The sequence below is a fragment of the Patella vulgata genome, chromosome 9 (genome assembly GCF_932274485.2).
Source record: "Patella vulgata chromosome 9, xgPatVulg1.2, whole genome shotgun sequence".
Taxonomy (NCBI): Eukaryota; Metazoa; Mollusca; class Gastropoda; family Patellidae; genus Patella; species Patella vulgata.
This window is the reverse complement of record NC_065887.2, coordinates 37944659-37960919: the sequence shown is the minus strand read 5'-3', so window position 1 is coordinate 37960919 and position 16261 is coordinate 37944659. Positions and strand designations below refer to the sequence as shown.

At 33.2% G+C, this 16261-nt stretch overlaps 1 long non-coding RNA gene across 1 annotated transcript; it reads right to left on the bottom strand.

Moving 5' to 3' along the window:
- Positions 1 to 11223: 11223 nt before the first annotated feature.
- Positions 11224 to 16226, bottom strand: LOC130014385 (uncharacterized). The gene is made up of 5 exons (XR_008789385.1): positions 16115 to 16226; positions 15213 to 15335; positions 14859 to 14950; positions 13056 to 13143; positions 11224 to 12273 (listed from the first exon to the last, which is right to left on the bottom strand). It is a non-coding gene; the product is annotated as an uncharacterized LOC130014385 (long non-coding RNA).
- Positions 16227 to 16261: the final 35 nt, after the last annotated feature.

Below are 16261 nucleotides of genomic sequence, written 5' to 3'. Positions count from 1 at the left end.
AAAATAAAGTACATAAATTAAATACAAACATAAAATAAATAAAATAAAATACAAATGTAGAAATTGTAATCCACTTAACATCTTAAACATTTTTTAATTTTAATGGTTGTTTTACTTCATTCCACGAAAATAGTTATTTTAAAGATTTTTTTTTTCTTCAATGTGTTAACATAAAATTAACACGTTTGGGAAATGTTCGTCCTTTTTGATTGGATTGTATCTCTTATTGTTAGATTGCTTTCATTTTGAGTGCAGCTCGGGATTGTACAGCACAGTGGACACTAATGGATTGCCCCTGGATCTAATAAATCTGTGTATATTGTGCCCTATTCGTATGTTTGACTGGTGTAATTGTTTATGTGTGGTGTGGTCCTCCTGTAGTTATTATTAAAGGGCATTACTAATTGACATGGAAGCATTTTTGTATATAAACCTCGTGGGTTTTCTCCGCACGCGTCATTCAACGGCTTAGACCCAAAATAAAATTGAACCTAGTTTGTGTCGGTTATCAAACAAACAAACAGTTTATTTATAACTATAAGGCAACAGCCTGCAGTACATATACAATAAATCTGAAAGATAATCTATAAATAATATCAAATGTTCAAATTAAGTTACAAGTTACTTTCTATTTGATGATACATGTGTTTAACGAAAGTAAGACGTATCTCAAGACATGATATTTACAATTTAAATCTTACTATTTTAAATAAAAATATTCACAACAAAATAAAGTAACTAAAGTTAGAGTTAATAGCGGAGCATTATGTGCCTTAATTCTATACCTTTTGATATAAACAATGATAAATTCCTTATTTCGATGTGATCAGTCGAATTAAATAGTGACACTAGATTACTTACTGTTGGGGATCTAATAAACCATAACGGTAAGAAATTATGTCTTAGATCTCGCAAGATTGGACAGTATATCATGAAGTGGATTTCATCGCCCACTTGATTAGTGTTACACAGTTTGCATATACGTTCTACCCGGGGGATTTCGTCCCTACAACCTTGTTCTACATCGAGAAGAACAGTTGAACATTTAAAGTTTGCCGTTAAACCCCATCTATTTCTCTCTTACTGTCTGAACCATCGTAAATTTTAAACGGATTTATTCGATTAGGATCAAACTACTTATCTTTGGTTATTGTAAACTTACTGTGTGTTTGAAATCAACCCCCGTTAATTAAAATCCATTACACAATGTAATATCCCAACGAATAAAAAAGTTCTCTCTTGAAAAAATTAAATTCCCACAAACTTTTGACATGGAGAAATACCAAAATGGAAGCCGATTACGTCACTCTTCGGGAGAGATCATTTCGTATAAAGGGGTTACAAGATGTCACGGTTTGCGGTACTTTTACGACAATTCATGTTTTGTGTAATCACGGCTCGGTATTGAGTTTGGGCGTTCATACACGTAACTGCCCGTATTCCTTTATTTTGTTACTATCTTTAACCACACTGTATGGCGTATGCCCGTCTTCATTAGCCCAGTATAGGAGCAGGGGCCTGTTTCACGAAATCTTAACTAAAGATAAAATCAAAATTTTAGCAGATACTTCAATTTTGATTGGCTAAGCACTAAAATCAATCTAATATTATCCAATCAAATTACTAAAATTTGGATTTTATCTTAGTTAAAATTTTGTGAAACAGGCCCCAGAACAGTATGACGTTAAACCCCATTTCATTTCATTTCGCTATCTTTAACATTCTAGTAAAATCTCTGCAACGTTTATAGCTTTTACCTTTTGAAATATTTTGTTTTAATCATATTTTTGATTAGAGTCGGGTGAATGAATTTTCTTCTGAACACAAATACGACACAAAAACAATGACATTCGTTTTACGGGTCTTAAATTTTACCCATGAATATCTTTAATCGATATTAACATGATTAACGTACATGTACAGGGTATTTAAAATTATGGGGCTATATGCATGTTCCTGAAGCAACGACTATGAGTTTTACAACATCTGATAAGATGTACGTAGTTAAAGCGAGATTAAGCCTTCTATTGAAGAATGGGGGCTATGGTGTGATTTAAGTATTATTTACAATAAATTAAAAAAAAAAATAATTGATAAAGAATATATTTTCATCATAAACAATAAATATTGCACGACATCAAAATACGGCCAACGCTGTCTTCAGTTGATATTTTTCGTTGCCCAAACTCAAACGATCGAAATGAGGACGCTTTGTTTTGATTGCAACACGTGGTTGTCAAAATCTCTGTCATACCCCGCAACAGATTCAATGGTTTCGTCCAACACGGTAGGAAAGCCATGTTGTCTTGAACTCAGTCAAAAATACAAGTAAATACGTCAATTTTTTCAATAGAGAACTTTTTTATTCGTTGGGATATTAAATTGTGCAATGGATTTTATTTAACGGGAGTTGATTTCAAACACACAGGTAAGTTTACAATAACCAAAGATAAGTAGTTTGATCATAATCGAAGAAATCCGTTTAAAATTTACAATGGTTCAGACAGTAGTCCATTCTACAAGGTTTTTTTATTTGATTATTTTGTCGAATTAATTCAGACATTTTTAATAAATCCCGCAATGTCTTGTTGTGTACTTATTTTAAGATGTTCATGGTGTCTTAAATATTGGATATTAGGATCCCATATTTTCACAATGAGATTGCATTGAACCAATATTTTTTAATTCGTTTATTTTTGCCCAAAAAGTTAGCCTTTGTTGTTGATTATTGTCAGCAATGAATTCTACTGCTTGGCCATTATTATTATTACTATTATTATTCCAGATTCCAAGTTTCATTCACGCCAATATAAAATCATCACTTGTTAGTTTTATTTTGCTAAACGAATTTAGGAAAATGAAAAAAAAAACCAAATGGAAATGGCAAAGTTTTTAGCTGTTAGCATACTCAAGACCAATACGCTAACTGTATACCACGAACCCTAATACTCAAGACAAATAGGCTAACCATATACCCAAGACCAATACGCTAACCGTATTGAAACCTGGCAGGAAAACCCTTTGTAAGGAATAACAGTCACTTTTGATGCTTGTTTCTCTTTACCCGACGGTGTGTTCTTGATTGTTGCTAATTATGTTTATATTCCGATCGTCAGGACGTAATCAATTCCTCACAGAAGCTAAAATTTCCGTAGCTGATCCCCACCCAATATATGTGGGAGTAAACATGCGACCTGACAACAACACACACAGATGTGTACAGGTGTTTTATGTAATAGTCTTTAAAATATGTGAAACTATTTACTAAAAATCGGTAACTATACACTATATATATCCGTGAATACCTAGTAAATATATATAGAAGATCGGAAAAGACGTTAACTTGTAAGTGAGTTTTTTTCTGTAAAGTGAAGATATTGACCTATTTATAGATTGACAAGCAGGGTATATTGTTATAGTATAGTGTGACTGTATAACAAACCTGGGAGTTAAAGTGACTCACGCGTGTTGAACAGTATTAATAAAACTCATACCACTGCAAAAAATAATGTCGTCGGGCACTAGGGGAGCGTTTAAGAAAATAGATACTGATCAAAGAAGGCAAAGCCTCAACGCTACAGAAATGACAGATATGAACAATAAACTCACAATAATGAAAAATAATATGTTAACAAAAGATGATATTAAAACAATAGTAAGTGATATTACTAGTTCGGTCTTGTTAAGCTTCAAGGAAGAATTTAACGCAATTCACGAAAAACTTGATACTACACTGAAAGAAAACGAGCTTTTAAGGAAGGAAAATGATAAACTCAGGGCCGACTTTAATGAATTGAAGGAAACAAGCGAAACTGAGAGACAGAGAATAAACGAAGCCATAAGCATGGCTAATTACAACGAGCAATACTCTCGTAAAAACAATATCCGAGTATCAGGCATACATTTTCCCGACAGTGACGAACCTATGAAAGAAACATTCATGAAGTTTGTTCATAAACATATTGGAGTTTCGGTATCACCAACTGAAATAACAGCCATTCACCCCCTCCCTTCCAGGAATTTCGATAAACCTAGCCTGATTTTAGTAAAAATGTCGAATTCGGAAGCCAAACGAAACCTAATGATACACAAAAAAATAGTAGCTGAAAAAAACGTGAAATTTACTGACGACATTACCAAATCCAATCTGAGTTTAATGAATAGGGCTAATAACATGGACTGTGTAGAAAAATCGTGGTATTACAATGGTCAGGTATATGCAAAATCTAAAGGAAGAGTAAAAATCAAGATTAACTTATTCGAAAATTTTCGAGACAAACTCATGTCAGCCCCTTTTGACCAAAGAAGACAGTCAACGGATCTTTAAAGCATGATGTAAATATTATTGTTGACACACGCCTCGTACATGACCATGCATTGACCCAATTCGGTTATATGTACAAACACTAATAACCAGTCACAAATATTGTTACGCAAGTACGCTACAGACTGGAAATTTTGGACTAAAATATAATTTGTAAATACCAGTCACAGGCTTTTGTGATAATCATCCAACGAATATATTCAATTAGGTGAGGCTTCTCTCTTATCGAGGAAACCCAAGGGTGGTGGTGACTACGGTGGGACATCAAATATCGTATTCAGAGACACCACAAACACATCTCTTCACCAATATTCAATTATAACTACTAAAATAAGGACGAACTATTATATTTATATCGTTTATATATTTATATCATTTATGTATTTATATCATTATCACTAGATAGTGAATAAGAATAGGCATGCGCAATGGTATAATCAATACAAAATATAGATTGTGTTAATTATACTTATAGCATAAAACACCTTGTACACATCTCTCCAATTTAACAACCTAGGAGGATGAAGCGAACGCGAATTATAACAAACCAGTTTCAACAAGCACCATATAATATACACACATTAATATACAATCACATATACATTATTATTAAATATACAACCATGAAAAACCCCAATATTACCTTAAATAACATCTCGAAGATAATTTATAAAATACAATATTGTCCGTTAAAATGGCAGGAATAAGGGCACTCTCACTTAATGTCAGGGGACTTCGAAATAAACAAAAGAGAGAAAAAGTCTACCTATGGCTAAAAGAGCAAAAGGGTCAAATAATATTCTTACAAGAAACTCATAGTACAAAGGAAGATGAAGACTTTTGGCAAGGAGAATGGGGTGGGACAATTTACTACTCTCATGGTTCAACAAATTCTGCAGGAACCTCAATACTATTCAATTCGAATTTTCAACCAAAAGTCATTAAGAGTATATCAGATGAAAATGGGTACTTTGTTATATTAATAATACAAGCTGAAGAAAAAATTACAGTTCTTGTAAATACATACAGTCCAACATCCGACAGTGATCAAAATGCTTATTTTAATAAACTACGTAATACACTTACAAAAACTCTTTCTAACCAAGAATATGATATAATATTTGTGGGAGGAGATTTCAATAATGTGTTAGATACAAACTTAGACAGAAGTGGGGGTAATTACAGAGTAAAATCCAAGGGATTAGCAGCTTTAAAAGAACTTATTAATGAATATGAATTAGTAGATATATTCAGAATACGAAAACCAAAACTGCGGCAATTTACATGGCGACAAAATAAACCACTTATACAGAGTAGAATTGATTTTTGGTTGACATCAGAGAGTACTCAAAATTATATAAAATCTTGCTCTATTATACGTAATACAATAAGCGATCACTCCGCAGTCTTTATTGAATACGTTATCGTGAATGAAAGAAGAGGTCCAGGTTTATGGATTTATAATAATGATTTAAACAATGATAACAATTACTATAACTTATTGAAAAAGTCGATAGAAGAATGGTGTAGCTCATATCATGATCAATATGATAAGGGGGGGCTATGGGATTTTCTCAAATTTAAAATTAAACATGAAACAATACTGTACTGCAAATGTAAACAAACTATCAAACGAAAATTAAAAGAAACTCTGAATAACGAACTTTATCATTACGAGAATAAACTAGGTAGTGCCAACGTAACAAAAAATATTGAAAACATTTTGAACCGTATTGACGAGGTGAAAATTAAATTGAACAATATCTATGAGGATGAAACTAAAGGGGCAATCCTACGTGCAAAAATTCAGTGGCACGAAGAAGGAGAAAAAAATACAAAATTCTTCCTTGGAATAGAAAAAAGAAACAAAATAAACACGGTTATTCAAAGACTAACGAATGAAAATAACGAAATGATTTCAGACTCTAACAAAATTCAGTTTGAAATTTATAAATTTTACAGAAAATTGTATTCACAAACGAATAAATCTATACAAACACAAAATATTTTTATAATGAATGATAATACACACCCAGTAATTGAAGACAACTTAACACACATATTTGAACACAAGGTTAGTGATTGTGAATGTCAAACTGCCCTCAAATCATTCAAAAATAACAAAACACCAGGTAACGATGGACTTACTGTTGAATTTTACAGAAAACACTGGCAACTTGTAAGGGTCCATGTACTTAATTCATTCAACTGTGCCTTCGAAAATGGAACCTTATCTAATTCGCAGAGACAGTCAGTAATAAAATTAATCCCAAAATCCGGAAAAGATAAAACTCAACTAACTAACTGGAGACCAATTAGTTTAATTAACGTAGATGTAAAAATCTTAAGCAAATCCTTATCCATAAGACTAAAACCATTCCTTAACGACCTCATTCATCCAAATCAAACAGGCTTTGTGCCTGGTAGACACATACAGGAAAATACCAGGATAATAAGTGACTGTTTTACTCTAGCAGCCCAGAAAAAAATCACTGGGATATTATTAGCATTAGACTTTCAGAAAGCCTATGACAGTGTTGATCATAATTATCTATTTTCAGTGCTTAGATATTTTGGCTTTCAAAAAAACTTTGTGAGGTGGATTAAGACCCTTTATCATAATATTACATGTACTGTTATGAACAATGGTTTCTCAACGAAGCACTTCCTAGTAAGTAAAGGAGTTAGACAGGGGGATCCAAGTAGCTCAAACCTTTTTAACCTTGTTTTAGAAACATTATGTCAAAATATTAGAAACTGTAAATATATTGAAGGCATAGAATTTGGACAAAAATCATTAAAACTGACCGCCTTTGCTGATGACATCACTTGTTTACTGAAAAACTTCAAATCAGCAAGACACCTTTTCGAAATATTAAAGAAATTTAGTAAAGTATCCGGTCTTGAAATCAATGCAACCAAAACCGAGATAGCAGACCTAAATAGTAAAACTGAAAATATACAATCCATTGCTAATGAATTCGGAATAATTTTACAGAAAGAAAAAATTAAGATTTTGGGAATCTATTTCACAAATGATAAATGTTTAAGCAATAAATACAACTATGAAGAAAGGATTTCGGATATCAAAACAATACTGAATAGGTGGAAAAAAAGAAATTTAACATTAATAGGCAAAATCCAGGTTATAAAAACGTTCTGTATCTCTAAAATACTGTACCCAACATTAACGATAAATATTCCAGAGTATATCATTTCAAAGTTTAATACGATTATATATAACTACCTGTGGTCAGGCCCAGATAAAATAAAACGAAATGTTATTTCCCAACAATTTGAAATGGGGGGTTTAAATATGATAAACATTAATGAATTGTTGAAAAGCCAGAGTATCTTTTGGATAAAAAAAATATACTCCGAACAAGAACAACCATGGAAAATTATTTACGAACATATCCTACAAAATCAGAATGGATATTTAATACCGTTATCTAACTTCAATATTAGAGACATTATCTCGACACCCTTTTATACAAATCTATTTCAAAACTGGTATAACATATACACGTGCTATATTGACGGAGTGGTTCCCTTAAGAAATCAATTGATTTGGAATAACCATAATCTAAGAATTAACAATAAGTCTTCAATCAAGAATATATTAATTAACGATAACATTTTATTTGTTGAGGATATCGCAGACATCAATCTTTCCAAATATGATAATGATCTTATCAAGTTAATGGAGATCAATCAAATTTTGGTTAACATTAAAAAGGTAAAGGAAACAATATCGGAAACGGAATACAGTTGGAATACTAAAATTTTTGACAATAGATTAAATGTAAATTTGGATAATTTTTTAGAAAAATTATACAAAAAAAATATATCAAATATAACCTCAAAAGACATTTATAAAAAACTTGTACAAAAGAACTACACAAAACCACCAGCTATTGCCAGGTGGGAAAAAAATTATAGTATTGCCCTAGAAGAAGACCAAGTTAAACACATTTTTACACAGATACGAAGAATAACTAGAGATTCAAAAATGGTGACATTTCATTTTAGATATATACACCATGTAATTTACCTTAACGATCGATTATATAAAATGAAATTATCTAACTCATTACTGTGTGATTTTTGTAATTCTACAATTGAAAATATCGATCATCTCTTCATTCAATGCGAATATGCTCAATTAGTATGGCAGAAACTACATGAAATATTAATCTATAATAATATATATATTAATCTTACTAGTATAATTAAACACTTAGGTATAATTATACATGAGAATTTAAAAAATGAAAAAGAATTAAATACTGTTAATTTACTTATATTGTTATCAAAATACTATATCTACTCATGTAAGGTCAAAAAAAGTGTTCCAAATACCAGAAGTTATACTTCATACATCGAAATGAAAACTAAGATAATATACAACACAGAAGACGGACACAACATCCTGAAGATAAAACAAAATCATTAAAAATATTTATTCATATATATAATATACATTTCGTTATGTTCTCTATATAGGTAATATTTATTCAATCCTAGTTTTTAGATTATCTACAGATTTATATTTATACTTATATTCATGATTTATATATGCATGTTTTATATATATGTATATGTATGTTGTTGGTTAATAAACTGGGTTTTTAAAAAAAAAAAAAAAAAAAAAAAAAACAAAAAAAACAATCAGGTTAGGCGTAATAGATAGGTTATTGTAGGTTAAACATATACACGCCACATCTAGCTATGCACTGCTTTGGAAATCGGCGTTTATATACCGTTTTGCACTTATTCGTCACCCGTTTCGAGAGGTTCCTGCTTTTTAAATTAATACAGATATTGTTTGCAAACAAAATAGGCAGGGGGATTTGCAGTTTAAAGTTAGATTTCTGCTGTACGAAATTACATCACCATTATACTTATTGGGCTATCCGTACGATTAAGCGTGGCCCTTGCAGGATATTTCGTCTAGCGTCACTAACAAGGGGGAACTACACCGGAAAATCCAGTGTGGAACTATTTCGCCCAACACCAGAATCGAACCCGGGACCTCTCCAGGTTACCGAGTCACGACGGCTCCCTTTGACGGAAAAGGTAGACACCACTCTCAAGTGCGACTTACAAATGTAGATGGAACCCAATTATCTGTCCAATACGACAATGCCCCCCCCCCCCCATTCCTTGATTAAGCTACATCAAACTGTATGGCGTGATATGTCTAACGTAAAGAGTTTTGCTTTTGAGCAGCCGAACAATCGTAAAGGATCGGGGGGGGGGGGGGGCGTTAGCGGGTACCCGAAGAAAAATCCAGGTATGTTTGTCTATCGCCTTTAATAGGTGTCTACTCGATCACTCGAGCATACTAGTGAAATTTTGGTGTGTTTTCTGTAATCTTCGTTGTTGATTAAATGAAGACAAGAATGTTGATGGTTGTTAATATTTCTCTATAATCTTTTGGTAAACAGTAATCAACAAATCACAACAGACAATTAATATAACAATTATTGGTTCAATGCTTAATAGTAAATAAGCTCCAATGTGGATATTGGAATTGACATCAACTTATGTCTCGAAATACAGGTAAATAAGGTCTGTCCTTAGGTATGTGATCTAAGTTGATCTCCCAAGACACGTGTGTAGCAAGCTTCTCCTCAAATTCTGTCATTTGGGTCTATATATCCCCATGCATCGCCTAGGGCATTACTCCTATAAATCTAAAAACAATATACCCTGGTAACTTACGCTATAGCCCGTAGACGTTAATTATAATTTATAAGCTCAATTTAAAGTTTAAAACAAAGAATACTTGAGACAGGTTTAATGAAATATATAAGACAATGTGAAGTAGATATAAATGGTGGGTAATTAAGGTGGATTAAGATCCATTAAAATGAAATACTGTGCGGATTAGCACGACATATTAAACATTTACTATTGAGTCCAAATTTACCCTACACTGAAAAAAAACTTGTGTTGAAACAACACAAACTTGTGTTAAATTCAACACAAGTTAGGTGTCTCTATTTAACAACACAAACTTGTGTTAAAACACAAAACTTGTTTTAAATGTTGAAACAACACAAAACTTGTGTTAAAATGTATCAAACACAAAACTTGTGTGAAATCTACACAATACTTGTGTTGAAACTTGTGTTGAAATTTCTGAAACTTGTGTTAAAATTTCTGAAACTTGTGTTAAAATTTCTGAAACTTGTGTTAAAATTTCTGAAACTTGTGTTGTTTCATACAAACTTGTGTATAACCATCATCAAAAACTTGTGTTGTATTTTTCCCCAATTTATATCCAGCATAGCAACCTTTCTATGCAGGACCCCTCTCTTTGCTCTGTTAGACCTGTAAAGTTTGATAAAAGAAGGAAACAAAAAAAAATTTTGTAAGATTATTATTTATTCATAAAATCAAAACTAAATAGATATTTGAAATGTTAACAGAAAAACAGAGACTTCAATTCTAATACAAATTATATTGTGTTATATATAATGACCCCTCCCCCCCCCCACTTTACCCATCACAAAATAGCTATTTAAATTGTTTTTTGCCCCACACACTTTACCCATCACAAAATATAAAATAGCTATTTAAATTGTTCTTTACCCCAAAACAAGAACTGAGAATATAAAGATATGTACACAGTATCCCTAACCCATACCCCAAAATATATAATTCAAATATATATAAATTTAATAACATCCAAACTAAGCACTAATAAGATTAATTATGCACTAAATTGAAACAATTTCAAAAACTGAAAAATGCTACAAAATCACACTACAAGTGATTTGTGAGGCATCTAGAAATAACTAGCATACACAGAAAACTAACAAAAGAAAATTGCTCTATTTTGCAGGAGTAATAAAATGATGTAGAGCCTTTTCCTCATTAAAAAAACCCCAAACAAAATGAATATTTTATAAATAAAAGAAGCAAAGCATCAAGATTACAGGATTGAAATAAAAAAATATCATATGTACAAAAGATTTATATACAATCACAAGTCATAAGCCACAGTGGTTCAGTGAGCATAAGGCGTTGGCCGAGAAATTTCAACTGGATTTTCCGACATAGTTCCCACTTTTCAGTGTTGGATATGGCAAGGGATAATTGGGTACAAGCCCAGAATCAAAAGAGAGAGACAGAGAGAAATGGGGTTTAACGTCTACTCAACACAAACTAGGTCATTTTGGGACTAACATATGGTTTAATTTTATTTCAATAATTCGCTAGCACGTAGGGGTCTTTAGCAGTGGGAGGAAACCGGAGGTCCCGGAGAAAACCCACAAGATTGGACAGGCGACCCTACTCCTTGTCTACAACCGGGGATTCGAAACCATTCCAGTTGACTCAATGACAGGAGGCCGTATGATACAGCATGCACGTGCTAACCATTCGGCCATCCACCCCCACCCCCCAGAATCGAAACCAACCCAACTGCGTACACTTTGAAGAACCCTTGAAAATTGAATTATTTGAATCAATGACAGACCTTCTGATCAAATGTGTGCGTGTTAACCATTCGGCCCCCCTGGGTACCCTTTAAAGAACCCTTGACAGTTGAAATATTTGATATACGGGTAGGGTAGAATCACTCTAAGAACACAGAAAAGCAGGATATTAAAACGTATTTCATTTCATAAGCAAGGGAAAGTCACCTTAATGTAGGTCAAGGTTTTGTAATTCTGGGTGTATTTGATCTACATTTGGTTTCTAGTAATGCCTTTTAAATACTTTATGATTTCCGACCAAATTCTAAGTGATTTATATGTCAGTTTACTTGCTATATTATACATACATATTTGAAGAGAATTAAAATCTAATTGTGTTTTGGAAGAAAATTTAACATTAATAACAAAAAATAAATATTTAAAAATTGGGTCAAATGCATTCTTTCCCAGAAGTATAAAATAAATTGATGCTTGGGTTCTCTTTTTCAAGGGTGTTCCAGCCTAAAAAATAAAAAGTAGGCAATAAGAATACAATGTTTAAATAAACAATTATTTTGCCACATCGAGACTGAGTCTCTATTTGGTTTCAACTTTGCGTAACGCTTATTGTGTCTTGTCCACTTAAAGACCCAGGCAGATTATTATGCTCAAATCAAAATGGGTTAAAAGTCAGAAAAATGAAATGAAATGGGGTTTAACGTCCTACTGTTCTGCTCCTATACTGGGCTAATAATGACGGGCATATGCCACACAGTGTGCTATGAGTGAATTTTTGCCCGGGCAGCGGCACTATCATCTATTCTTATATCGAATTCCAACTGCCAGGGGATCTTTTACGTGCATTCCAATATTCGTCTCATCGGAAGGACTAGACAGCTGTCTTTGTCAGGCCAAGTCAGAAAAAAGTCTTGAGATTTGGGACTGAAGTCTCATAATAGGTCAACTATTCACCCGGTTCATACATGTATTCTCTGCAAATCCAGATTCCCTACTACATCATTGGCAGCACCTATTTACTTGGCAATGTCTAATTATTTTTGGACCCATTCTTATTTTATTTCCATTGACAACAAATTGGATGTTACCCTTTAAAATCTATTGAAATCTATTTGAAAAGTAAAATATTGTCCATCATTATTTTACTGCTATTTACTGTAAAAATACACATAGGCCCTATCATAACTGCCGAGTCCTAGGCATTGCCCCAAGAAGAATAACTAGATTACCAAGCAAGTGTATAAAACTACTTCCTGATTAAAAATACAAATATGTATGTTACTTACATTTTGCCTGATTATCAAGCTCTGTGAGAAAAGTTTCCACAATATGAATAGCCATTTCCAACTGTTTTTATCTTTCTGATGTAGTTAACTGGAAAAAAACATACTATGTATTAGATGACTTAAATTGACTCAACAGTTAAAAGATGAAAGTTTTAATTTACAGTCTATATTTTACACAAATTTCTGGAGAGAATTAAACTATAATTGTGTTGGAGAGGGATATTTTACATTAAAAACAAAAATAAAATGCAACTGATAACTTATTAGCTTTTACAATCACTATATTCTTTTTCAAAATTATAAGGAGATCACATGGCTAAGAGGGTACGACGCTGGCTCACTAGCCTGGAGGTCGGGTGTTCGATCCCTGAATTGGCTGAGAAAGTTCATCCAGATTTTCCGACGTGTCAGTGATATAGGACGGAGGACCTGACAAGGACAGCTGTCTAGTCGTTTGGATGGGATAAAAAAACGAGGTCCTGTGTACACATTGGCGTGCATGTAAAAGATCCCTTGGCAGTTGGAATTCGATATAAGAGTAGGCTGTAGCGCCACTGCCCGGGCAAAATTTCCCTCATAGCACACTGTATGGTGTATGCCCGTCTTCATTAGCCCAGTTTATGAGCAAAACAGTAGGATGTTAAACCCCATTTCATTTCATTTTCAAAATTATAAAATAATTTGATGGCTTAATATTCAAGTATTATGACCAGGTAGAATTAGAGCATAGTTAATTTGAGGCCAGAGCCATTATAGATTAGCCAGAATCCTAATTAAAATAAACTCTGTAATTATATTAGAGAGACATTGTTTCATAAATTATTATCTATTGTAAAGTTAATCCAGTAAGGTATTAAGGATTATAAAGTTAGGGTAACTAAGAAACAAAGCTAAGGTATAAAAGTCCTGAAAATTGTATATTAGAAAAAGGTGAGTTAACCACAGGCAGGCATCAGGACATACTGAAGGGCAGGTCTCTGATATAGTGACAAGTTATTTCTTAGATGCTGTTCCTTATTAAGTTACCTAGCCTGTGGGTCAGTATTATATGTATATATTATCATTGTTAGATATTGTTACAGAATATAAGATTATACTAAGAGAAGTGAGTTATTGAATTATTGTATGTTCAATCGTACACCCCCAACTAGATTGAACATACAACCCATCGAAGGTTGGACTATAAGTAGGTCCATAAACCCTGGATGATAGTATGTGGTTGAGTTGGCAATAAATATACTTTCTACGGTTCACAATTTTTAAATAAATAACTTATTTTTCCACACGTTGAGTCTCTATTTTGTTTCAACTTTGCATAATACTTATTGTGTCTTTTCAAGTTACAGACCCAGGTAGATTATTATGCCTCAATGGGTCAGAAGCCAGAACAAAAGTCTTGAAAAAAAGACAAAATGAAAAAATAATCATTTAATTTACCAATTATCACCACTAAGGCAGTGGTGAATACAGTATTGCAAACAGTATTACAATATGATATTAATTATATTTTACAAATTCATGCATTTGAACGCTTTATAATAATGATTATGAAAGGGTGTAACATTGCATCCATCTTATAGTTTTGAAGTCATATAGGTCTTTAGCAGTGGGAGGAAACCGGAGGACCTGGAGAAAACCAATGAGGTTGAACAGGCAACCCTACTCCTTGTCACGTACAACCGAGGATGACAGGCCGTATGATACAGCACGCACATGCTAACCATTCGGCCATCCAACCCCCCCCCCCCACCAAGTGTATAGAACCAGTTCCTGATTCAAAAAGCAAATATGCATGGTACTTACATAGCCTTTGTCTGATAAGCAACCTCTGTAAGAAAACACTTCCACAATATCAATAGCCCTTTCCAGCTGTCTTGATCTTCCGAGGTGGCTAACTGAAAAAAAATATGCAATTTATTACATTAGTTGGCTTAAATTGACTAGACAGTTTTGATTAAGTCAAAAAATGTTAATTTAACTACATTTGTTTTGTTTCATGTGTTGGTTTGCTTTGCCACAGATGAGACAGTCATATCTAACTAAGATTCTGTCTGTGCTCATACATGTACGTGTACAGTTTTACTATACTAAACTGAATTTTAGATTTCAAAATAGCATAACAGCAATCTTTTCTATAAGAATTGAATAGTTACCCACCAAGAAAAAGCTGCTCTATCATCATTTTTTCCAGCCATTTCTTCTTCCATTTTTTTACTTTTATAATTTCTTTTGTTACATGATCTTTTCCTGGGTGATTTGCATATACATCCAATATTGAAACTGAAAAAATAAATACATGATATGTAATTTACCATTAAAGCTACCATACCATATATACAAACTGTGTGATTTGAAATTGAAACTAATGTATCTATATGTATCAAAAATTTTAATCCCAAGGAACTACCTAAGCCGTAAAAATCTATTTTTATAATCCTTGTTTGTCACATGGTTTCAATGTCGCAGTAATTAGAAGACGACCATGGTGACTGAGTGAGTTAGGTGCTGGAATACTAGCATGGAGGCCACAGGTTACCTCTTGGGGTTGACCAAGAAAGCTCATCTTGATTTTTCAGAGTGGTTTCCCCTGAGATCCAATGTACACATTGGCGTACACATAAAAGTTCTCTTGGCAGTTTGAATTCGCTATGAGAGTAGGCCATAGTGTCGCTGCCCGGACAAACATTTTCTCTTAGCACACTGCATTAGACCAGTCGGAGCTGAACAGTAGGACGTTGTCTTTAAACCCCATTTCATTTCAGGTAATCTAGTATTTTTCTAGTAAGATTGACGTCTCTCTACTTTCTTTATATGTAAATATATTTGAAATAAGCCATACTTTTATTCAATATGGGTTGGGGCTGGGGGGAATGGTCTAGTAGTTAATGCATTCACATGAAATCACAGGGTCTGTCATTGTGTTAAGTGGCATGGTTTCGATTTCAAGGAGTAGAGTCGCCTGTCCAATCTCTTGAGTTTTTCTCTGGGCCATTCGGTTTCCTCCGTTTGCCAAATACCCATACCAGCAAACGAATTATTCATATCAAATTTAACCTTACCTGTCCTTTTTCCCGAAACGACCTAGCGTCTGTAGGCTAAGTAGAATGGAACAGTGTGCAGGGAAAGGGTGGAAACGGAAGAAAGCTAATCGTCGTCGTAGTTGATTACCGGTATATGCATGTAGGCATAGCTTGGACTACTTGATT